General features: G+C 36.7%; 1 long non-coding RNA gene across 2 annotated transcripts in view; it reads right to left on the bottom strand.

The window, feature by feature from the left end:
- Positions 1-21,977: 21,977 nt before the first annotated feature.
- Positions 21,978-25,382, bottom strand: part of LOC149918193 (uncharacterized) — a 43,643-nt gene continuing 40,238 nt past the window's right edge. Inside the window, exons 4-5 of one of the 2 annotated variants that reach the window (XR_016466092.1) lie at positions 23,082-23,116; positions 21,978-22,142 (exon numbers count right to left, since the gene is read on the bottom strand). This is a non-coding gene — a long non-coding RNA (uncharacterized LOC149918193). The remainder of the gene's footprint in view (positions 22,143-23,081; positions 23,117-25,382) is intronic. The other variant, XR_016466093.1, reaches the window with a different exon arrangement.

Here is a 25,382-nt window from a genome sequence, read left to right as displayed (position 1 = left end):
AAAAGCAGTAGACTGCTCCCTCTGCTCCCTAGACCAACTTTGCTTTGACAGTAAGTTGGTGAATTCTGCAAGCTGCTGCTTTACTTTAGCACCAGAAATAATGACAAGAATGTTTAAGAGTCCTTAACTCTTCACAATCTTATTCCTGTCTGCAAACAGGCTTAAAAACTTAATACACGAAAATACTGCTTCTGTCTTCTTGCAAATAGGAATCTAAAAGCAATGAAGCAATATGTCCAGATGTTCCAATCAGTGCTTTCAATTTACTTCTGTTCATAAACCAAGTGCAAGTTGGAGATGACTCATACATTGCTGTATATGACCTTTTCTTACTTTTACATATGACCTATTCTATGCAGATTTGCATCACATAAAGAATACTTTGCCAAGAGGGTTACTCAGAACATCAAAATTTCAAAATCAGTAATTTGGGCCTTTTTTTTTTTTTTTTTTTTTTTTTTACATACAGTGAGTACTGAGAAAGCAATGTAACCAGTCAATTGATCATATTTTTATTCTAGCAAATTGTCTTTTTTTTCTCCACTGAGAATTTTGCCTAATTCTGTTTCCTGCCTTTGGACTTGGGGCAAAGAAAGCTTTCCAGATGAATGAGTAGACTTCTCCATCTCAGCCTATGATTAGGCATAACCTATTTTACATAGGTTTGCTCCCTATGTAAAATCAGCATGTGCAGATTTTAAGTATGTGAAACTTCCTATGAGGTATTATAGAAATAATATATATCTATTGATTATATTAGAAATAATATAATAATATAATATATTGTGTGAGAATGAGGGCATGTCACCTGAGGAGAAAACAGGGATGCTGTCCAGACTCGAAGGGAGGGGAATAGGAAAGCCAAGGCACTAATGGAACTGAACTTGGTGAGAGATGTTTAAAACAGCAAAAATGGATTCTATAGGTATGTTGGCCAGAAGAGGCAGGGCAAAAAAAGTGTATCTCCTTCGGTAAATGAGAAAGGAGAACTGGCTATGACAGATATGGAGAAGGCTGAGGTACTAAATGAGTTCTGTGCCTTGGTCTGCACTGGCAGCTGGGATTCTTGCATTTCTCACAATGCTGAAGATCACATCCCCGAGCCTCTAAGTGGGACCTGGGGAGTAAATCCCCCGCCCCACTGTAAGAGCAGAGCATGTCCGAGACCACCTCATGAGACTGAATGTCTATGGGGTCAGATGATATACATCCCATCTGCATTTTGCTGTCTGCAAATATGTTGCTTCTTTGGTGGGCACTGATGTAGCAGGGAAAGGGAATGAGGGGAAGAACAGAGTCTGCAGTATGTACCGCTGGCATTTAAAAGCAACTCCCAAAGCAGAAAAACAAAGGGGATGGAACTGCATCCAGGACATCTGGGGATCAGAGAGAAAACAAATTCATTGTGTGAGAAAAAATAATTTTCAGAAGCAGTTCTGTGTGTTAGAATCAAAGGGACTGGTAAACTAAAGCCATTCCATAGTGATTAAATATATTTGCAGTTATATATAATGCAATTACATTTCCAAGTTTTGATTGTGCCAGCAGATCTCTCTGCATCACAGAGAATTCTGATAGAAAATATACATGGCTTTGTTTAAATATTAATGATGTTTCTTTACAGATACTTCTATGCATAGGTAATATTCTGTGAATATATATCAATATATCAATATATCAATAACTGTAATTTAATCCATACAGTCACAGACCCCTTGTTTACTGAGATGCATGTGACATGGTTTTGGGCACTAGATAAAATATAAAACTTCCTATGTTACCTCACAGTTTGCAGTAGCCTTAGAGAATGTCCACAGTCTTCTCTGATAACAATTTTGAACTTTCCATGCCTGAGATAAAGGCACCTTTATTTGTATGGTCAGCCCCTCTGATATTTGCCTAGACTTCAAAACAGTCACAGTTCTTGAGGATGAGAAGCTATAGGAAGCCTACAAAGGCTCTTTTTCTTTTAGGAATAGATGGAACATTCCCCTGATGTGAATTCAGAAGTAAACTATCTTTCTAAATCCCCTGCTTCTCACTTTTATTGAGGCTGTCACTTGGATATTGAAGTAATTGAACAAAGTGGGGGGTGAAACTTCAGTCTATACAATTAATGTGTCAGATTCTTTCTTACTAAAACAGTGCAACTACAGTTAGCAAAACATATTGCTTGGTGGCAAACACACCATAGAAAAACATTTTAAAAGTTCAAAGATACACTGAGTATATTTTTACTGTTGATTACAGATACCTGGGTTGAAAGGTACCAGGTAGCTTGCACAAATGGGGTTTGGCTCACTAAAGAAATTTCAAGGAACCACAATGAGGTAAACCTCTACACTTATGAAGTACATATCATGAGTCTTTTTCTTCATCGCTGTTGTCTGTTTCTTATAATGTTTGGCACAATAAAAGCCAAGATTTTATGCCTGGAACAAGACTTACAAGAAAAAACAATACAACACCAAACAATCTTAATTAAAGTGACTGGCGTATTCTACACTAGGACATGAACCTTCCTGCCACAATACATAGCCCTGCAAGGCTGAATCTGAACAGCTCAATGAGCTGCTGAGAATCCCAAGGATTTCATATAGTGAAACAAAACACTGTGAGGGATTTCAGTACAACAAAAATATTATACTTTCTGGCTTTTCAATTTGATTTGGGATTTTCTTGTTCAAAATGTGGCAGTACTATAACAGGCAGTCAGGTTTTCCAGTCAACTCTATACGCAGAACTTCACATGGACCTAATTATCACAAAGAGGTAAAATAATCAAAACCCTAACTAAACCCAGGAAGCAGCTGCCACATCTTTTAGCTGCCACCCAGGTCCTTTTTCCTTTCCTAAACGTGTTTTCTTCTCACAGACCACTGTCTGGAAAAATAACCTACATGAAGCACTCAAAAACGAATAATGAGGGATACAAGCACTGACCAAGGAAAAGAGAATAATGTCATAAAACACTAAGCCAAATCTCATGTTTTATGAGACTCAACTTCATTGGCACTAGTCCAGAATTTTCCTCTCAAAAGATGAATCTTATTCACAGCATTACAGTTGCTTCATGTATACTGAAGAAAAATAAAGGATGCTGAACAAAAAGCTCATTCCATTAGACTTTGTACCAAACAGGAAGAATCACATTTACTTTAACATACTTGAATCAGAGTTTATATCAAGGCACACATATATTAGTAAATTGATTTTATTCCTATACACTCCAACAACAGCAGATATGTAGTGCCTGGTCAACTCTGTTCAATATTTTATTGGTGTAAATCTAGAGTAATTCCACAAACATTCAAGCACTAGCAGAGTCGGGTCTCTGAGGTCAGAACAGTAAAGAGTTATGAAGAGCTTTTCTCCCGCATACTAAAAGAGCAGCTAAGTCTCCTTACTCTCATAGTTCCATCCATATAAGATTTGATAGCAAAACACTAAGTAGAAAATTAAATAGGTTTTATTCCTGACACAGATGACCGTTTGACCATGGCATGTGCAAGATTAAAGCAACTCTGTCTTTGTAAGCACAGCATAGCTGGGATTTTCTTGGAAAACTCCAGTTAAATAATAGGATCAAAACTTCAGCACATGGAAGGTACTTAAGAAACAGGATACTGTCCTTTTCTATCACAGATACAAGCCAGATCCAAAATGGATTTGAATAGCAGATGTTCTATTTTCTCGCACTTTCAATCTTGCACTTATATTCCTTCTACGAAGCTGCAACTCTTTATTTCTTGTACCTGATAGAGAGCATTCTGGGTTGACTGATTCATTAATTCTAGTTCTGCAAACACTTCCCATAGCAAACCATGAATCAACTATGCTTTTTTTTTTTTTTTTTTTGGCTTTGTGGGTTTTTTTTTAGTTTTTTTTTTGTTTGTTTGTTGTTGTTGTATTTTTTTTTTTTTTTTTTAATTCTGCATAGGAAAACTAAAAGCAAGGGAAATCTCTACAGTTGGTTTTGATTTCCAAAACAAAGCTGAGAAGAAACATGACCGCTTTCTGTGAATAACTCACTATGGAAACCACATGAAGAAGCTTGGAGAGCAAAACCAAGCAGACACAAGGAGAAATAATTTTAAAATGGCCATTATTACATTGAGGCTAGAAATGAGAAAAGTTTACCTCATTTAATCTGCGACACTCTGTATTAAGATGTCACAGTGATTCGCTGGAGCTTGGGGAACAAAGAAGTCAGCCCATTAGGTATGAATCTTGACAAATCAACTCATGATGCACGCTGTGAGATGAATTTAACCTTATAATTCATAATATCTCTGTTGATTCTCTATCTTACATTTCTCATTTGGGATTTTCCCCATGATTGATTCAGCTATCTAATGAATCTCTGTTTTAAAAACTGTACTAAAAACTGTTTACAGTAATAAACTTTGATAGCTGTTTTCTTCTTGTATGCATTGTATCACATTTTTTCTTGATCTGAGTTAGTTTTAAAGAATACACTGCTGCAAATGTGATCTTCAGGAAATAAACTGCATGACATAATAATTAAAAAAAAGGCTGTTCTTCAATTCTTAAGGAAAATAAATCAAAGCTCAACTCCTAAACCAGTAATATCCTCCCTTGATTTTCAGTTTTCACAGTGATAAGATGAAGAAAATTCACTTCACTGTTTGATTTCCTTATGAAAATGTTGCAATGATCGCATAAGTGGACAGAAAAAAAAGAAAGAAAAAAAAAGGAAAAAAAAAAAAAGCAAAAGCAAAAAAAAAAAAGAAAAAAAAAAGGAAAAGAAAAAAGAAAGAAAGAAAAATAAAAAGATGACATGCCTGGTAACAACATATTGATACGATTGGCACTGTTGTAAAAACAGAGCATGTGGACACAGAATCAAATAACTGAAATTTTCCTTCTGGGCTGATGTAGGACTTAACCATGGTTATTCTACTTTTTTCACTACTGTGAACTTGTATGCCCATAATGTCTATGTACAACATCACATTACAATGATTTCTCTGTGTTTTAAAAGACAGGCTATCCAGGAATCGAAATTACATTCTATGTATTATATGTTTCATAAATAGAAAGAATAATAGATTGCTGAATGAAAATAAGTTTTCTTTGAAATAAGCCTTAAATAGAAGAAATCAAGATTGTCTTTGCTCTCCAGTTTCTACATCAATGTACCTGCTTACTTTTACCAAGTGACATCTCAGCAAGGGAAGAAGTTATTTGGCAGCTGACAACCTTCTGGAATCTGACAGCTTTCATAAAATACTTGATAGCAGCCTTCTAAATTTGCTTCTCCTTTTCCAGCTTGTTTAGCTTTTATGTATTTTTCAGACTATCAAAGGTATTTAGCAGGTACTAAAGAATCCTGAATTGCTATTTTTAAAGCTGAAGCTTATGCTAAAGTATGTTGGATATCAAAAACATAATCCTACAGCAAATTATTTAATCAACAATATTGAAAAAAAATATAGGAAATACAGTCAGCTCATTTTAAATGGCAGCAGATTGCTCATGAGAACAAATTAAAATTATAAATCATTAGGCCTTCATTTTACAAGAATATTTTTTAGATTATTCTTTTACACATTTATTTCACTGGGGTTTACTTCAACAACTGTAAAATACTGACATCTTCAGGTGGAAGAGCTACTGAAGTATGTAAATAACTGAATGAACTGAATATAAAACAGAAATTAGCAAGAATTCTTTAAATAGGAAAATTTCTTGCATACTTTTAAAAATCTAAATCTTTTCCACTTTGAATGAGTACATCTATTTAGATACACGCTTAAACATTAGTGTTATAAAAATGCCTTTAGCCTTTTCAATATGTGTTTTGAATAATGTTGTAATTGATGCAAAAAAGGGTGTGAAAAAAAAAAAACATAAAATATCCTAGAAATTTTTTTTAAAATCAAAGAGTTATTTCTGATAATTTTTCAGAGGAGTTACTTTTTTTATGGAAAAAATCCCCAACAAGCCAAGTATAGTTTTCTTTTAATTTCTTATTCGGTTTCTATTGGACATTTTTAATCTTGTGCTCTCTGACTATTTGGATGAGTTTGAAATCAAGTATGTAGACTAATTCTGGATATACACTGGTGATAAATAAAATAAAATCTGGCACCGAGGTACTGTTGTTTTCCTCAGTTTTGTGGTGTTTGTGGAGTTCAATGCCAGAAGGGATAGCTTCATACATTCTCTAAACTACTGTTAATTTTTCATAAACCTGACTGACTGCAATCTCATTCTGGCTCCTCATCACTTAGATTGACTGCTGAAAGATATCTAACTCCTCTAGCAAAAAATCCACATGGTCTAATGTAACCTTAAGAAGAACTATAGCAAAATCATAGAAAAAATCATGGTTTGGGTTGGAAGGGACTTCTAAGATCATCTAGTTCCAGCTCCCCTGCTGCAGACAGGAACACCTGTGAGTCGTCCATCCATCAAACCCATTTTTCTCCAATTTAGCAATCAGGATGTCCTATGGGACAGCATCAAACACTTTGCACAAGTCCAAGTAGATGATGTCAGTTGTTCTTCCTTTATGTACTGCAAGCAATCTCTAAAGTCTCAGCCTACTTGGAAAAAAAATGTGTTTCATTCCAAAATTCCTATCTGTCCAGCAGCACAGATTTCAGTACATCCACGCAACCGTTAATATTTTTGACAGATCTTTGTGTAGATGTGGCACTTAGGGACATGGCTGGTGGGCGTGATGGTGGTGAATAGATGGTTGGACTATTTGATCTTAGAGGTCTTTTCCAACCTTAACGATTCTATGACAGTGACAGTACACAGGTGCTTATCTGATGCTTCTGGAAGACATTATTGATAGGAAAAAATAGATTTTTCATAATAAGGATTTTGAGTGAATTTCATTCTGGATTTGATGGCATTAATTATATAAGAAAGCACATAAGAAATGGCTCTCATATAAGTAAGAGATGATTAAAGAAAACCTGTTCAAGATCAGGAAAAGCTAACTTATGACTTCCTGGTAGTTACGGCCCAACAGATTAAACAAATTCTGGTATACCTTCTACTTTTTTCCTTTTGCAAAAATTAAAGTTTGGAATTTCTTTCTTATTTTTTCAGATATTTTTACTTTATAATATTAAGATGAAAAATAATACATAGTATCAGAAACAAGACTACACAGATTATGGACTATTCCCATCAGAGAGTTCAGCATCCACCAGAGGGTGGTAGTTAGCAGAGCACGGCAGTCTGTAAGGGGATACCTGAGACAAGAAGACACCACGAAAGAAAGGCCATTCCTGTGCCACAGCAGTTAACGGGATATGGTGGGGCTTGCTTGAACAAACACTGCTCAAATGAATAAACCTCTTTAAAACTTATAACAGCTGTTGCTTTCTCCCTGTCGAGGAATCAAGAGACCCATTGGCTTTCTTGTTTAGATGATGTGATTCCTCATAATGAGGTCAATGACCCACAGATTCAGGTCACACTTTATGGACTAACCAGTCCAACCACATCAAATGCTCATAGCTGACCACTGCCTCCAATTTATAGTAGACAACAGGACAAAACACTGGTTTGTTCACACAGCATACCAGCTTCAGAGTTTCAGGAAGGTTCTGAATTCACACAACAAAAATGAATGACCATGAAGACAGCATGTGAAGATTAGTCTGCTTATTTTTCAAAAGTTGACTATATAATAATCACTGACTATATAAAAAAATTCTGCTCATTCATACTTCTCTGAATGTTTTACTTCCAATTTTAAATGTGCCAGATGGAAGAAGAAAAAAAACAATACAAATATTTTCACATCTGGAGTCAGTTCCAGACAAACATTTCAGAGCTCGGTTGTATGCTAGGACAACATGTTGCAAGAGTACTAGTGTTATTTAGGGCTTAGAAGAAGGTCAGAAAAAAAGTCAAGTGCAAACTGTGACTGCTTGCAAAATTTATATGTAAACAGGCTTGAGCATATAAGCGTATATGCAACACAGTAAATCACATTGCTGAAGATTCAGCAGAGATGCATCCTTCCTAATCCCCAGTGTTGTAACAACAATGAAAACAACAATGGACGGATACGTTATTAAACGCCAATTACAATTAGATGATAATGGTTACTGTGAGTTGTAATTTATCTTATGAGACCTTACGGTTTAGCAATACATGAAGGATAAGATTTAAGTACCAATGCAGGAAGGGTAGCATCCAAAATATTGGGCAATATCAGTATAAATCAAGGGGAAAAGGTAACTTTTCTGCTCAGACAGACATTCTTTATAATTTCAAAATGATTTATAAATGTTCATGAATGCACAACCTATAAAAATCAGTTTTGGACGAAGCTCAACTACCACGTGACTACAAAAAAGCTCTTCAAGGCCTGCAAATTTATTTTCATAGTAGTATTCTGCATCCTGACTCACTATTCTGTGTACCACACAAACACAGAACAAGACAGTATCACTCACTTCTTCTTGCTAGAGGGATGATAACACACCATTGCCCTCCAGAGGTCTTCCACAAGTTGCAACTGCCTCAACAGCAAGGCCCTGTAAGGACTTATGCTGACAAATGGTATATCAAGTGACCTGCAACTATGTGCCTCAACATCCATAACTTAAGATACCATCTCTCTTTCTGCACTTATATGAACAGTTGTTCATCATGCTTGCATTTTAACAAGGGACAATTTGTAAGAATATAGTGGCAATGACTACAATGAGTCATCACAGGTACACCCCAAATTACCATTTATCACTAATACAGAAGACAATTTATTGAACTCTGTTTCAACAGTGGTGTTCCTTCTCAGGAATGGCAGCATAAAGCAGCCCCTGCTTGAATTAGCCTGAAAGCATGTTCTACCACTGCTTAGAGTCTGTGATCCTATGTTACAGTTGCTGATGAAAAAAGTCAGTTAAAAAAAGAGATTTTTCTGAATGAAATTCAACAGAAGTACTCAAGGCTAGATATTGACAAGAGGGGAACAAGAGGGGAAATGGCCTCAAGTTGCACCAGGGTAACTTTAGGTTGGATATGAAGAAAAGCTTTGTCACAGAAAGGGTGGTTAAGCACTGGAATAGGCTCTCCTGGGAGGTGGTTGAGTCACCATCCCTGGATATGTTTAAAAACCCGTTGGATGTGGTGCTCAGGGACATGATTAGCAGAGGGTTGGTTAGAATTAGGTAGTATGGTTAGATTGTGGTTGGACTTGATGATCTTCAGGTCTTTTCCAACCTGAGCAATTCTACGATTCAAATTCATGGGTAATGCTACAAAAATATCAGTCTCCAGGGCTTATTGTTTGATACCCAAGGTTATCATTTGGCCATCAAGAGCTGATGAGCACTGTTGAATCCCTCTTTTACCATAACAGCCTTCTGTATTTTTTAAAATGTTTTCCTCCCATATGCTATCTTTAATGTTAAGATTTCATTTATTTTATCAGAGTCAGTTTTTCTTCTGGTACACATATGGGATGTAACTACCAAGCCTTATTGTGCCTACACTGTCTCTAAAAACACCAAATCCAATACCATAGGAACTGATAATGAACCAGCTATTTTGGTAGGACGTTTTCCACTAAAGCACAAGGATGTAGAAAAACATCATGGGCACTATAACATCCCTCTGTCAAACAGTCAATTATACTTTTCAGACTTTTTGTAAACATTCTCTTCTACATCATCACTAATAATGAAGTAGAAACAAGTGAAATGCAATAGTCATTTTAAAAGAGATGCACAGCCCCATTAACTTAAATCTGCTCATTTAAAGTTCATATATACAACAAGATTGGGAGAAAAAAGATTAGCATGAGAAAGTAAGGTTTAATTCATGTGGATGTTCCTGAGCTGTGAAAGTGCAATAATGATTTCAAATAACATTTTTTACTCTGTCTGGAGTTTGAAATTTTTATCTCAATCTCTACACTATTTGTTCCCCACTGAGAAGTTTGCTTCATTCATAACTACATAGCTGGAGTCCTACTTTAGATTGTGTAGTGCCAGTTCTGGCTAGACACTAGAGTTACTACTCAGCGGTATGACATTTCTACTCTGCAGTACTAGAATGCAATCTCTACTTGAGAAACAGGAATCTTGAATGAGTAATAAATTCTGCTTTGGTCAGCTGGCAGACTTTCAGCATACTGGCAGGTTCCCTGCTTGTTGGGTGGAGGGTTTGACATTCTTCTAGCCTGTGTTTGCTAATAGCTGTGATAATTACAGCTTTTTGCTCTGTATGCAAGGGTAACCTAACTTGATCACACTGACAATTGCTCTTATCCTAAATCTCATCATTCCCATCTATAATGTGTCATAGTTATACATCACTTTTAATTAGAAGGAGGGTACTTTAAGGGAGAGACCACATTTCTCCATATACAAGAACATGCATGCTAGAGCCTCAGTTCCAATTTTTGGGTGTCACTGCAATACAAATGATAATCTATGCTCCTAAGTAATATACAAAATTTAATCTTTTTTTAAAAGAGATTAATTAAATGTTTTGCTATATACTACATTAGCAGAAACAGGTTTTTTTGCTTTTTTTTTTTTTTTAAGCAAATAACTATCTGCTTCTCATGACTTTTTTTTATATTTTATTTTCAAGGGATACATAAAATATTTAATTAATCACTGACAAACTGATAAAAGATCATTCAAATTATGCAAACTATATCCAAACTGTGTTTCTTTCTCATTTACTACATAAACTTCAACTGTTAGACTAGCAGATTCTGGTCATAAAAATGACTATAAGAAATTTAAGTATAAAGGACAGGTTTTGTACCAAAAGTTTTAGAAACCTCAATGTAAGAATTTAATTCTGCATTACACCTAACTATAAACCTTCCTTAAAGGCTATTAGTAAAGTTTAGCTTTACTGGAAGTGCTATTCTTCCTGTTAACATATATCACCTAAAGAAAAAAAAAAATAAATAAATCAAAGCAATTCCACAAATAAAGATCTTTTTTAAATCATCAGGATTTCTGATTTAAAAATAACTCACTTCATTGAAACTCCAAATATTTAATTTGGATGGAAGTAGGAACAGAGGGAAAATGAGCCATTTTACTTCAACAAAATGCCATGGGAAAAAAATTACACTGTCATCACCTTGTATTCATTCATGTATGAACAATTCAGTGTGATGTAGCTCCACACTGCTGCTCATATTCTTGCATATGGAGGCATTCATGTTCTCCTTCTGATGTTCATCAAGCCATGGCCCCTCAGCTGAAAAGTGTCTACCTTTATTTTCCATCTGGTTAGCTTTCAGAAGGATAAGGGAAATTACCTGATCTAGCTTTTCCTGTAGCTGTACGTGTGACGTTGATAAGAGCACCAATATTTATTCTTATGGGATTCAAGTATTGACTAAGGCCTGTGGAAACTTGTTCTAACCATTCAGTGTTAATGATTGCATTATTAGGTTGAAACACTAGCCCCTGCAAACACTGCAGTCAGGGGCGGCTGTGTTCAGTCTTCAAAAGGGTTTAATCAAACTGCTCAAAGTCATTATTTAGAATGTGGCTTGCCAGTTGAGCGAAGGCATAACAGACGATGCAGTAGAGAAAGTGAAAATGTAGCTAGAGTGCTGGACTAGCTGTCACTTCTAGAAATGAACTGATACTAAAAGAAAAAAAATTAACTCTGAATAAATCTGTGCGCACTTATCTGATTATCTCCCCACAGATGCTGCAATTTTTAAAAGAGCCTCAGAAATGAACACAGAACAACCTACTATGATAGGCAGTGATTCTAGGATAGGTAATGATTCTTGGCTTGTATTTCCTCCTCTGTTCTTTCCAACAATGACTCAGACAAACAAAATAACACAGGGAGCTGGCAGATCTCTAAAGCGAATTTGAGAAAAAAAGTATTTTTTCATCTCTTACTGCCTCACATGACCAGAGTTACATGAAGCTTCTTTGTGAGATGAGAAGGATTTTGATGCATCTCTTTTCAGGAGCTGGCCCGCACTGCTACATGTTGCAGTGTTCTGTAACAAGAACTCACTGATAGATAGGACAATAAATACTCTTGTGTATCTGAACGTACATGGCACAAATTTAAATACTGTAAAACCTGTTGAAACACCTATCTGACACATGTGGGAAACTACCTACAAGCAACCACAGTAATGAATTCTAAGTAATTTTTTGTCATGTACTCTCAAGAGAAGCAGCTTCGGAGTCACTCAAAATAGATCTAAAAGTTATCTTACATAATCAGCATACAACAGAGCCAAAACCTCACTCCATAAAAGTTAATTATCCTTATTTCTATCAGAACAGAAGTTTACTGGAAGACTTCTGATATCCCCAAGTGTTTTAACTTGCTAATACAGAACATCTAAAACATTCCAAGAAATAGACTGTAAAATGGATCCACTTATTCTCACAAACAATTCTTCTCTTATGTTCTGCGGAGGTGTAGAATACTTGTAATGTTGACATTTGTAAAATCCCAAATATATACTTTGTACCATATTAGCCTAATCTGCAAGAGTTCTCTGTATGTCCTCGGCTATTTTCAAGAAGACACAAAAGGAGTAATCAGTTATCAGAATTTAAAGAGGATAGGGCTGCTAAATCTGTATCTTCTACAGTACCCCGAGTAACGTGATTGTATAAGAAAACTGTAGAAATAATAGTTCACACAGACTGATTTGAAGTGGTTTTCAACTAAATGCAATTGAACACTAGATTAAAGTTTTATTATAAGTTTTAATAAGACTTCTTTTTATAATCCTGCAAAAAGCAGGACAATGCCCTAATGAAAAGAGTCAATATGGTTGAAAAATAACACAGTGCTCTGAAACACTGGCCCACAGTCACTCCGGCATGCCAGGGACAGAAATCTGGCTTTGTATTCCTGTGCAAACCTCAACTGTGCCTAGCGTAAGGGCAGTGGAGGCAAATGCAATGAAATAATGTCTATGTATGAAACTGACGAGAAGTTCTATTTCTGTTCAACATTTAAGGGGTTAAAGGAAAAAAGAAACAAAAAAAAACAATAAAGCTTTGATGACAGGATACAACCCATCATTTCTTTGAGCTTCAATGACAAAATTTACTAAAGATCCCCTTCTATTTTTTTCCTCCACAAAAAAGAAAATGGAACAGAATAACACTTATTGCACCATGCTATTTTAAGGAGAATGGATAGGTCCAGACTGTGAGTCCAATTATATTTTGTTCATACAGGCACAAGTTAGGATGTACCAAACCTCTTTTTGCCATCCCGATTTACAGATTCGTTCTTTGATTAATGGGAAAATCCTACATGAAAAGTAGTGCAGACAAATCCCATTTTGAATCTAGTTTTACAGATCAGTGGAAATCAACAGTTACCGTAAAATAGGTAACTAAAAACACCAAACTTCTTAGACATCCATATCATAGCCATAATAATAATAATAATAAAAGACAGGTTGATTCAGATTTTATAACAAGTATGCATTTTAATTGCAAGTTATATAATTTTATTTATTTATTTTCTTCCTCCTCCTGTACTCTAAAATCACAGTCAAATTTGTAAAATATTTTCTACATTATATTCTACAATTGGACAACATATAGCATTCCTGTCTCTAATTCATACTACCATTATATATGTCTATAAATATATATATAAATGTTCAAATAAATCAAGCCTATTATCTTCTTTAGAAGCAGGGTCGAATATTCTACCGTAATTACAGAATCATAGAATATCCCAAGTTGGAAGGGATGCATAAGGATCATTGAGTCCAACCCTGGCTCCACAAAGGACCACCCAAACAAACAAACCCTATGTCTGAGAGCACTGTCCAAAGGCTCCTTGAACTCCAGCAACTTGGGGCCATGCCCACCACCCTCTAAGCACAGAACTTTACCCCAGCCTCCATTTGCCCCTCCCCGACACAGCTCCGTGCCATTCCCTTGGGCCCTGTCACTGCCCTCAGAGAACAGAGCTCCCTGTGAGGAGCTGCAGCTGCCATGAGGCTTCTCCTCAGCCCTCTCTACTCTGGACAGAGCAAACCCAGGGGCCTCAGCACTCCTCATATGTCTTGCCCTCTAGATCCCTCGCCGTCTTCATATCCCTCTTTTAAACACTGCCTAATAGCTTTACATCCTTCTCACACTGTGGTACCCCAAACTGCTGACAGTGCTCGAGGTGAGGCTGCACAGAACAGACCATTACAATCCCTCCTCTCGCCTGGTGGCAGTGCTGTGCCTGATGCACGCTGGGGTACACTGACCCCTTTGGCTGCCCGGGCACACTGCTGACTTATATTCAACTTGCCATTAATCGGAACCTCCGGATATTTTTCCATAGGGCTGCTCTACAGCCTCTCATGCACCAGTCTGTACGTACATTCAGGGTTGCCCCAGTCCATGTGCATTTACTCTTGTTAAATTTCACATGATCAGTCTCCATGCCTCTCTTCTGCTGGGTTCCCCAGACCTGGATGCATATGATGATGAAGGCGTAAAAAACACATTTTCAACTCTAGTATACATCCTTTCTATTTTAAGCAAGATTATAGTAAAAAAAAAAATGTAGTTCTGATGAGGAAGAAGTCGCACATGGTTTTCATTCACTATAAAATCAGCTTTTCATCTTGGACTAAACATTGCTTGATTATATTTGAATGTTCTAGAAAGGAGATTCTATGGATTTCCTGTAGACACCAGAAATGTTTTCAACAACTCATTACCGCCACAGTCTGAGATACTTTTCACAGCATTCAATATTGCATTCAATATTTTCCTATAATCTACAATCCATGCTCCAGTACACCTATGTGAACTGACAGTGCATAAAATACATCTGAGTTTACTCGTAACAAGTCAATAACTTACTGTTATAAAGAACATGCCAAGTGAAAGGAACTTGGGGAAAAAAAAAGCTATTCGTATGTCAATTTCTTATTTCTTCTATTAAAACAAATGAGAGACAATAATTTTAATGTTGTCGAATTTTTTAAATAGTGGGTTCACTAAGCGGGTGAAGTAAGTGTCACTAAGGCAGGGTGAAATGGAAGGAAATGAAGGAAAGGACTCAGCTGCAGTACTGCATGACAAACACAACTTTGATCACTGAAGCTTCAAGTGGTTAAACTGCTCCTCAGCAGGTGTACCTCCTGAGTAAATATTTAACGCTATGAAGGATTCTGTTACTGATAGCAGATGCAATTTACAACAAAACAAATTTCATACCCAAAATTCACTGAGATACAATTATAGCTGCATAGCACTAACATCTACAATACTGAGTTTATCTTTTGTTTTTTTTCCCTAATCCAAATAGTTATATTATATTCTCCAGAACCATTAAAGAGTTGGCTTTGACCTCTACACTCTGGAACAGAAGTTTTGCTTCATAAAGCATTAATTCAGGACAATGAAAGAATAGCTCCCAGTTGGCACCGACATCAGAACTCCTGGATAAGGATTACCGATTACCTATGTGCAGAATGTTTTCCAAGATTCAGCTTGAATAGGGGCAAGAAGAAGATAAATAATTGAACACTGTTTTTTATGTAGAGAGCTGCTTGGTTAACAGAAACTCAGCAAGTTCAAAGCTGTTATCTATTGTAACTATAGCAGATCTCTACTTGGACAGTGCTCAGTCTCTTCCCCCAAAATGATTTTTTTTAAATTTTTATTTTTTAACTATTACAACTTTTGTACAAATTGAACTCTTTCCTAAATACTGCTTTCAAATGTCTTGCATCTACCTTTTTAATAACAAGTCCTCTCTTAAATCAAAATGACAGTATCAGTATGATTCATTCCTTTCCATTCACAATAGACATCCCAACTAAAAGAATACAAAAGTGCTGACTAAAAAGTACACAATACACATAAGGCCACAAAAACACACATATTCAATCAGTCAGACATAATTAGCACAATGTTTAAATACTCTGCATTTTGCATGCCCCTTCCCAGCACAGGAAAGCTTGTAATCAGATCTGATAAGCTCACAGAACTGCACCTTATATGATTAAAGATTGTGCACAAAAAATAGCATAAAAAATCCTAAAATTTGTAAGAAAATAGATTTTCTGTTTTGCCTGCAGGGTAGCAAACCCATCACACATACAGAATGTGTAATTACATCTTCCCTCCCAAGTCATCTAGGAGATAGCACACTTACATATTGAAGGAACTTTACAAGAAAGACTTTTAAATTTGTTTCTTCCCTGAGAAGGCGATACATGGAGAAAGTAGAGAATATGATGAACATGATTTTAGCTATAATATCAAAAGATATTTCTGAAGCTCTCAGAGATCTCAAAGCCATTTTTGAATAACGTAAGCATCTGGGTTGACATGAAACTGCTCTTTTATATCTATCTGCTGGAACGTACTTCCATAGTTTAAAAATCTTATGTGCAAATATTCGAGGCTTCTGTACAAACCTGTTCTTAAGTACTGTATAAACCGGCACACATTCAACAGTATTACCAGAGATTAATACCATCGTTACAATGCCTTCACCAGTGATAGCTTCAGGAATAATGAATTACTCTTTCCTGGGGTGTAGCTGCAGGTCAATTTTGTTTTGTCGTACACAATAGCGCTTTTCAAATTTTAGGATAGCTTATAACACATTTTGTAACACTATCAGATGATCATGTCACCTTTTAGCTCTTCTTGTTCTTGATACATTCATAAACCAATCTTTACTCTTGGGTGTCTTCTTCCCATTCTCATGACAGTCTAGGACATGCTGCCTTCTGACATTTGCATGTGTTGACAACCTTTCCGATAATCTACCCATTACTTGTTTGTCCACATCCCAGTCTGGTACACAGACTAGCACACCCACAGAGTACATGCAAGTTCCTGGCACTTCCAGTAGCTTTTTCCAAAGGAAGAAAAAAACATCCTGGTTAAATTCTCACTGGGAGATCTTAGTCAATAACACAAGCAGAATTAAATATATGGTAATTTGTTTTCTTGAGTTGCAACATGTTTGACGTGTGCCATTCCTTTCTTATGACATCACCTAGATTAGGGTATTGGGTAGTGCTTGCAGATTCTGTTACTGGATGCACACCCTGGCTGCATCCCTGTTGTGTTACAATATGACTTTGCAATATATTCTTTGCTGTGACCTTGGTGCAGGTTGCAGCCAGGGGGGTTGGGGCACCAATGCTTTTACATGATTGTTTTAATTCTTCCTTGGATGTTCATCCTGGGTGACAGGCTGTTATTCTGAAACCGCTTAAATCTGAAGTTATTATTTGGCATCTTCACTTAGGATGATAGCACGCTAAACTGCAAAGTGTTTTGCGTAATGACTACAGTGTTTGACTGCATGCTTCAAGGCACGTTTGCTCTAGTATATATTTCCTTAATATCTACTTTAAAAAGGGATTTGCTATCAGAAATCGAATTGTTTGTAACAACGCAGCAGAAACAGTAGCTGATCTTACTGTCTGGTCAGCAAGGTGGGTCAAAACAAAATATCAGAAAGAATATCTTATTTAAATCTTATATTTACCCCTTTCAAAACTTGCTTAATAACAGAGCTACCTGAGGCCAAATCAAGTCACTGCTAGTTAAGCTGCAGCCCTTGTCTGGAGATGCAGCGGTGCATCAGAATGTGAGCAGTTCAATAGAAGCCACAAGTTAGTATGACACTGCTGGGTCACTGAGCCACTGTCTAGGGTCCACAAACAGTGCACCGGAGAACATCACCAAGGTCTGCTTTATTTCTTTCTACCCCTCCTAATTGTATTTTTAAAGAAACATACAGTTTCAGTCAAAGGACATCAATGTTATCATACACTTATCATGACATTCCCCCAACCCCATGAGATGACGCTAGGGTGACAGCAAAGGGTATTTCCAGCCATACAGTAACTACACAGCTCCAGAAACTGCAGCAATATATGTAGATAGGCAAATGTCCTAGAGGAATTTTCAACTTCTTTTAGACTTCTATGTATACAGACCGCTAAAGTAAGGTTTTTCCAGGTGAACATGCTAGAATGCCTCTCTTTTCCTTGATTTTATCCAGTTAGCCTCTTGCTGTGCTTAGCACTGCAAAATTTCTTAAATTGGTCTTCAAGAAGCAAACAGAACCTATTAAATGATGATTAAATCAGCTCTTCAGAAAATGCAATCCTGCTAACAGAAGAACAATTTATCCCATGATACAGACAAGAAAGCAACATAAAAGGATGAAGAAAATTTAAAACAAATCCCAGATAAACATGTGGCCTACTCACATTTTTTTGAGTTCATTTGCTCCAGCCTGGACACTGGCACAGAGTTATTTTCCAGGACACCTACTCATTTTTTTGTATGGTGGAACTAAAGAATTAGCTCAAACTCCACTATACATAACATCTGTTTTATTCAACAGAAGAAATCTTTCATAAACAGTTATTACTGAATAGCTTACAGCTTTACTCCTACAACTACAGTCCATACTATTCTTGTTTTGTTTTCTTTAAAGTTAGGTTAAAAAAAATAAAAATCCTTCAGCCTACTTGCTTCAGTAGGCAGCCATTTCTGGCAACTAATGTCACTGAAAGGCATTTTAAACTGCTTCAAAGAATATAACACAAACAGTTGCTAAGGGTCCATACTCTAAATCTGTCAAAATATCAAACAATATTTGTTCATGGTATTAAAAAAAATTATAGATATTGAAAATACAATCACTCTTTCTCTAAAGTCCTGATTATGAGAGTTATCTCCAATACAGACATTGTGTACTCTGGAAGACAAAGTGGAGGAGGAGGAGGTCTGCACACATTCCTATTAAAGCCCACTGTCTCAGTGGGAATGCATGCTGCTAGGACATTCTTTTGGCTTCTGAGAGTCAGCATCATCTACAGCCTACTGCAGTAAACTGCAGAAGAATGACAAGAATCTAAGCAAAAGCCTCTGTGTGTGCATGCATGCACACACGGGCGCATGTTCATAGAAATGTGAAGACAATCAGTCTGAAACTATTTGATATCTCGGCCTGAGTTCTTCACATATTCAAGACCAATCTGTTTTTCCTAGGGGTAAAATCTGCACAGAATTAGAAAGATAGCAGTGAAGATAGCACCTTTACATCCATAGCGTGGTGGCTATGGCCTCAGGATACAGGAGACCTAAATTCAGAGACTTGCTTTCCAAGGGGATATCAATCCAGTCCTCAGGGCAAGAATGATTTTTTACTAACTTTCTCTAAACATATTTGGTTTGACGCAAATGCTATGTAGACAACCAGAGAACTTTAGAACATTAGAATTGCGCTCCATTGTTTTGATCCTGCAACAACCCAGCAGGCCCTGCGTAACAGAATGTGTCATGGGACCTTGGAGTTGTTCATAACATACACTCAGCACAGACACTTTGTGTCATTTTACATTAAATGCAAGCACTGGTTTGCACTCAAGGACACAGCTTTTGCAGAATGAGGACAGGGATGTAATGTGAATGCTGAAGAGTTCTGTCCTTTCTCTCAGGCATACTACCTCACTGCAAAATGAAATTCTGAAGCCAAAGTAAACTTTCCCTGATACATATGGAAAAATATAAGACAAACAGAAAGAAAATCAACTCTTCCTCACAAGCACTTAATTTACATCCTGATAAGATTTGCATATTCTTGTGAAGTTTTGCTTACCCCTCAGCTACATTACAGATAACCACAAAAAATAGAAATCTTCAGAGCATTAAGGGTCTCCTTTGTGCTCAGTGAAACAAGAAGATGGAGCCCACTAAGGAAAGAACATGGGAAACTGATCCAGCAAACATTTGTCAAAGGACAAGGAAATCTCTTGGCACAGTAGACTTGATGACTGCTGTGAGCAATGGTATCTGACACACATAGGGCATCAAGTTTATGATACCTTTCCCCTATTTTTAGCTACCCACTTAGGAAGGCGTGAATCACCAAATTTGCTGTAATTGTTGAAAGCAGTTAATGAAGTTAATGAAGTGGGGGAAGAATAGAATTTGCAATGAATTTGTTTGACTCACAATGTTTGTTCATGACCTGAGACATCTCTGAAGGATTCTGACTAAAAAAAAATTATAGGATATTAAGAATTGTCCTACATTTTGCTTGGTGTATAAATTGATCTAATTGCATACGAGTATGACCTAACTGCAGCTTTGCCTAGATTTGTGTTTGTCCCTTTTCAACACTGTCACCTCCATGCCTGCTTTGAGATGCAATTTAGTTTCCAGTACTGAACTGTATGTTTTGCAAAACCTCAGAAAACAAGACATGCTGTCCTGGAAAAGGCGAGAAAGACTTCAAGCTGAATGGTAAGCAAGTTCATAATGAAGTACACCTCCCTATATTTCTTAAGAATATATCCCATTCCAGCCATACAAACACTAGACTTTAATTCTGTTAAAAAAGTTCAAGAAGTTAATAAATCAAAGATTATTACTTTTTAACCATTGCTAGTTAGGACCTAGAGTCCCACCATAAATAAGCTAACAAGACATACAGTGCCTGAGTATACATCCAAATCATTTTCAGTATGATACACCTGGGGCACTCTGTCATCTTTTCAGTATAGATGGTAGCTAAGAAATCACCCCAAATACATCAGCAAGAATCTCAAGTTATTTTTTTTTTTTTCCAAATCCTGAATTAATTCAGAAACTTTATCACCACGTGAGAGAACTTCTTTTGAGATTTGGTCTGTGCAGCTTCAGTAAGCCCATAGAGAACAGTACTGTCAGTAGCTTTCAGAATGCAGGTTTGACTAAGACTCTGCTCAGCCTGGGAAGAAGAGTTAGACCCTAGCAGTGATTAACCTCTTTCTTTCAGCTACAGGACTGCTTTGTTCTACACTCAGTAATAGTTCTACAATTTATCAGCATTTTTGCCACACATAAACAATTCTGCCATTTTATTCTTTCTTATCTGCAGATGCATGGAGTGTGAGGACAGGTTGCACAAGGGATAGAAAGAAGGTAGAGACTGTGTGATTTCACACCTAATGTTCTAGGCACAGCTCTACATGGAGGCATATGATAAAGAACAATCTTGCTCCTTTGGAAATTATCTTACCATGACATTAAGGAGGGCAGGAACTACAAGACTGAAACTGTTTGAATGCAACCAAATCTAAACACTATGATGTGCTACAGCAACCAGTGTTCTATTTCTCCTGGGTAGATGACAAAATTCAGACACTACATTGATTCAGCAACACCTGAAATACATCCAATATTATGTAAATAATATACCATAGGTCAATATGTTCATGGCTGAACTCAGAAATGTGTTCTACTGAAATCAGTAAAGCTGTGGCTTGTAACAGCACCCAGATATAACAATCCTAACTACATGTTCTCAAACCTGCAACATCAAGCATGTCAGCTTGGGTGAAGAATTTTAAAGCTGAGTAAGTGTGATCTGTCTACCTGTAAATGAAAACTGTGGATTAATTTTCCCCCCACCATCACTCCTGCCCCCCTCCTCCCCACCTCTACTGGCAGCCACCACAAACAGCTCAGAATGAGTTTCAGGTAAGCTCAGCTGTGCACGTATTCTAAGTCCTGTCTTCTTCCTTGAGGCACTGTTCAGCTGAAATGAAGTAGACCAATGCTAACCAACAATTATTTCAGCCTTAGTGCATTACACAGCCCTTGCTTTGCCTCTCCCCTAATTCTTAAGGCAACTCTCTCTCCTTTGCTGCATTTCCAGGGAGGTTTGCCATCTCTCCTCTGAGTCTTGCAGTCCCATTAGTCTTTGCCTAATGGCACCCATTCTCACTATTTGACCTCGTCCAGTGGCAGGAAACAGAACACAAGATCAAACTAGTATGGTAAGGATTTTTGTACTTTTCTAACACACTACTGCTTTCCCAGAAGTCTCTGCTGGTCCCTGTCACACTCCAATAGTTGTTTTCCTCCCTCCTCAACACTGTTATGTATTTATTATGATATCCTCTGAAGCATTCCTACTCTCAGACAGCATTACTTAATTTAGTCACTGGAAACTGCTGATAGTTTATTCAAATCAGCAAATTTTAATTGTTCTTCATTGGTAAGGGTAAGTTTGGTGTTAAGGCTCCATATTATCCACAGCAGCTCTTCCTCTCACAAAGGGTGGACTGTAGTGTTTGACTGCATCTGACTTTAATCAGCAACTCTGCAGTAGTGCTTACGTTTCCGAGATCTCTCCTGCTGATACACAAGAAGCAGGCACAGATTTACATAATGTATTCCATCAAGTTCAACTGGATACAATAGTGTAACAGAACACAATGTAGGGTAATACGGGGATACAAAAGAGAGCCACACATCACTCAGAGGAACAATTCCAATTATTTTGGTAGTTAAAGAAAAATAATGACCATGCATATATGTTTTCAGGTGATGATTGTATAAAGCTAACAATATGAATAACAATTATGTAGTAAACAGGAAATATGCATGGAGAATCTCAATAAAATCTGTGGCTCCCAAATGCTTTTGAAGGTCAAGTCAACACAAATGGTATACTTTCTCAGAGTAACAAAACCAGACAAGTTTATGGATGAGGGCAATCTTTCAACACTGTAAATGTATTAGATACTTAAATAGGGGAGGAAGGAAGTACAAATATCTTCAGTATTTAATACACAAAAACCTCCATTTGGCTGTGCAATACAGTTCTACCCTAACATGGGTCCTATCTAGCTGTGTGGTTAATTGAGGAACACAGAGGTTTCTGCATCCACTCTTACCTTGTGACACAGCAAGGAAGTAGCCTGAGATAGCAAAGATGTTCTTTTCCCTGTGTAATCATCCACTAAGGGCAGCATAGGATACAATTTATGGAGTCCAGTTTCAAATTACGATGGCAACTAGTATGCAAAACAAGCTTTTGATCCTCTGCAGCTGCTGTAGACATTCATTATTCACACCAGAGGTTGTTTTTTTATTAATAAAATTGTATAAGTAAATGACTGTAAATGATACAGTCCCCATATTCTGTAATATCTTACTAGATAAATACATTCATACACTTGTAAACTCCAATTTCCATGCAATCTGCACACCTAGGTTTTGAATTTGGCTGAATTCCTAATGCTCCATATGAACTCTCTTAGCATGTCAGAGTTAACGGAACATAATTCTTACCTTAATTTTTATTGCCCTCACTCTTATTCATGGATCTGGAAAAGAAAAAGCTGTGTAGCTACTGAATCATGCAGGAGGGACACCAAACTATGTTTGAAGTTCAAGCAGTTTAAAGATCGACATTATCTGCAAATTCTGAAGGTATAGCAGAAAATCTATCCATACATTGGTGTTGTAAAATTCAAGTGCAGTAAGAAAATACAACAACATGAGCATTTCATTTGTATCTGGAAAAATTAACATTATGAATGGATCACTCCTACCAGCTTATCTTCTGTTCTGTCTATAGAAACCACACTGGGATACCTCTTTTGTATATACTTTCATCTCAAATGTTTGGAAGATGCTCCAACAGAAAGTCTCAATTCAAGTCCCCACCGTAAAAAGGATAGTTAATATCTTTAGACATACTTTTCAACTTTATAATTTTACTTATAACTGGAATTGTTGGGATTTGTAACATCATACTGCATGCAAGCCTGTAGGGAACAGTACTGGAAACTATGGCTTAGCAGAGAGATCACTGTAACCCATTATGTTAGGGCACACCCTATAATTAAATTTTCCTTAGAAAGATCTCATGAGAGATAATCTTACCACAAAAAAATGATGACAAATCACACTTGACATGCCTACTTAATTTCCTTTTTGTTTCTCCATTATTAAAGAGAACTTTTGGCAATAACATCTTGACATTGTGCTACAAAGTATTGGCAAGAAACTGACTGATATCCATAGTATCAGGGAAAGATTCCAGAATATTTTGTTAAGAACATCAGTTTTTCCTCTATTTTCAAACACATGTTGTTTTTCATGAACTTCCTCATTTTCTCTCCATCACTTCCCTAAGTGTACTAATGGTAGAGTAGAACAGGTACACACTAGAGAATAAAGATGCATTACTACAAAAGAACTCTAAAGTTGCAAAGACAAAGATGAATCGCAGAGCACTAAATTTTACTCTTTTACCCTACAGCATAGCCTCCAGTTACAAGTAGGTTCCTGGGGTTCTCTGTTTCAAGAACAACCAGTTTCACCATCTCCTCCACCTATTAGGAGATTAAACTGCAAGAAAGAGCTTATTGAAGATTGCTATCCTGGGCTATGGTATACACAGCACATACACATTCTTAACAAAATTTAACTTCCAAAACCTAACAAGTCTCTTCTAAGCACGTACAGACCTCTCACGTTTCTGATTTTTTTTTTTTCCAATATGCTACTCCTCTATCAAATACCAAATTCTTGCTTTTCAGGATAGAAACAGTAAAGTTTAACTGTATTCCTCAAAAGTCTCCTTTCAAACTTCCTTGATACTGCAGCCAAACCTATAATATCATTAGCCACAGACAGGTAAAGATTCATGGAAAAATTCAGAGCAAGTTGTTAAGAAGAAAAGCCATTATGCACTACAAAGAACGTTATGATGCAAAGCACCATGCAATTATAACAATAGGTAGCACCATCTTGTTTTTCTGTAACTGATATTTATGATCCATGTATATTTATTATAATCTATGCAGGACGCAGATCTAGATTTTTTTTTTATATGCTTAGCATTTTTCTCTTGTTACACTGAACACCACCTTCAACAAACGACTGCACAGAGCTTACTTAAATTTAGCTTAAATGAAGAAAGGAATGTAAAGCCCATTTAATTGAATAGAAGTCTTTGTTTCTGGAAACAAATTGGTATTGAACAGCACAAAACCAAGAACTGGACAGAAGATAATAAGATTGTGAAAACATTGAATATTTGATTAATATTAATCTGATGAGGAGTCTGTCTTAAATTCTCAGTATTCGCCTACAGTGATTAAGCAATCTTTTCAGCACAAAAACAATGAAATGAAGGAAGAAAAACCAGACATGAAGTTGGGAGGTTGTGCCTCTTCTAATTCAAGACTCACATTTCCTGTTCTACTGAAAGCAGCACCCCAAAGTACATTCTTCTGTACTGAAATTACAAAATAGCAGTGCTTTGGTGTATTCACCTAAAAATATAAAACCAGCAAACACACTGAAGTATGAAAGAACTGCAAGTTGCAGAAGCTTTCAGGAAATAAAATGCTATGCTCCAGGGAGTACTTCACAACAGTAACACAGAATGGCACAGTACATTCAATTTTTGCAATAGATTTGCAGCATGTGCTATGATGGCAGTGCCATTAGTCAAAAAAGTATGCTCACGACATTTGATTTCAGATCAAATTCAAAAATTTGAAATCAAGATTTCCCAAATACCCTAAAATCCACTTAATTTTCTCCCAGTTCTTTATTAGAAAATAAGTGCACGCTCCT

Source organism: Phasianus colchicus, chromosome 4 (genome assembly GCF_987193195.1).
Source record: "Phasianus colchicus chromosome 4, bPhaCol1.hap1.1, whole genome shotgun sequence".
NCBI lineage: Eukaryota > Metazoa > Chordata > Aves > Galliformes > Phasianidae > Phasianus > Phasianus colchicus.
This window is presented reverse-complemented; position numbering and strand designations above follow the sequence as displayed.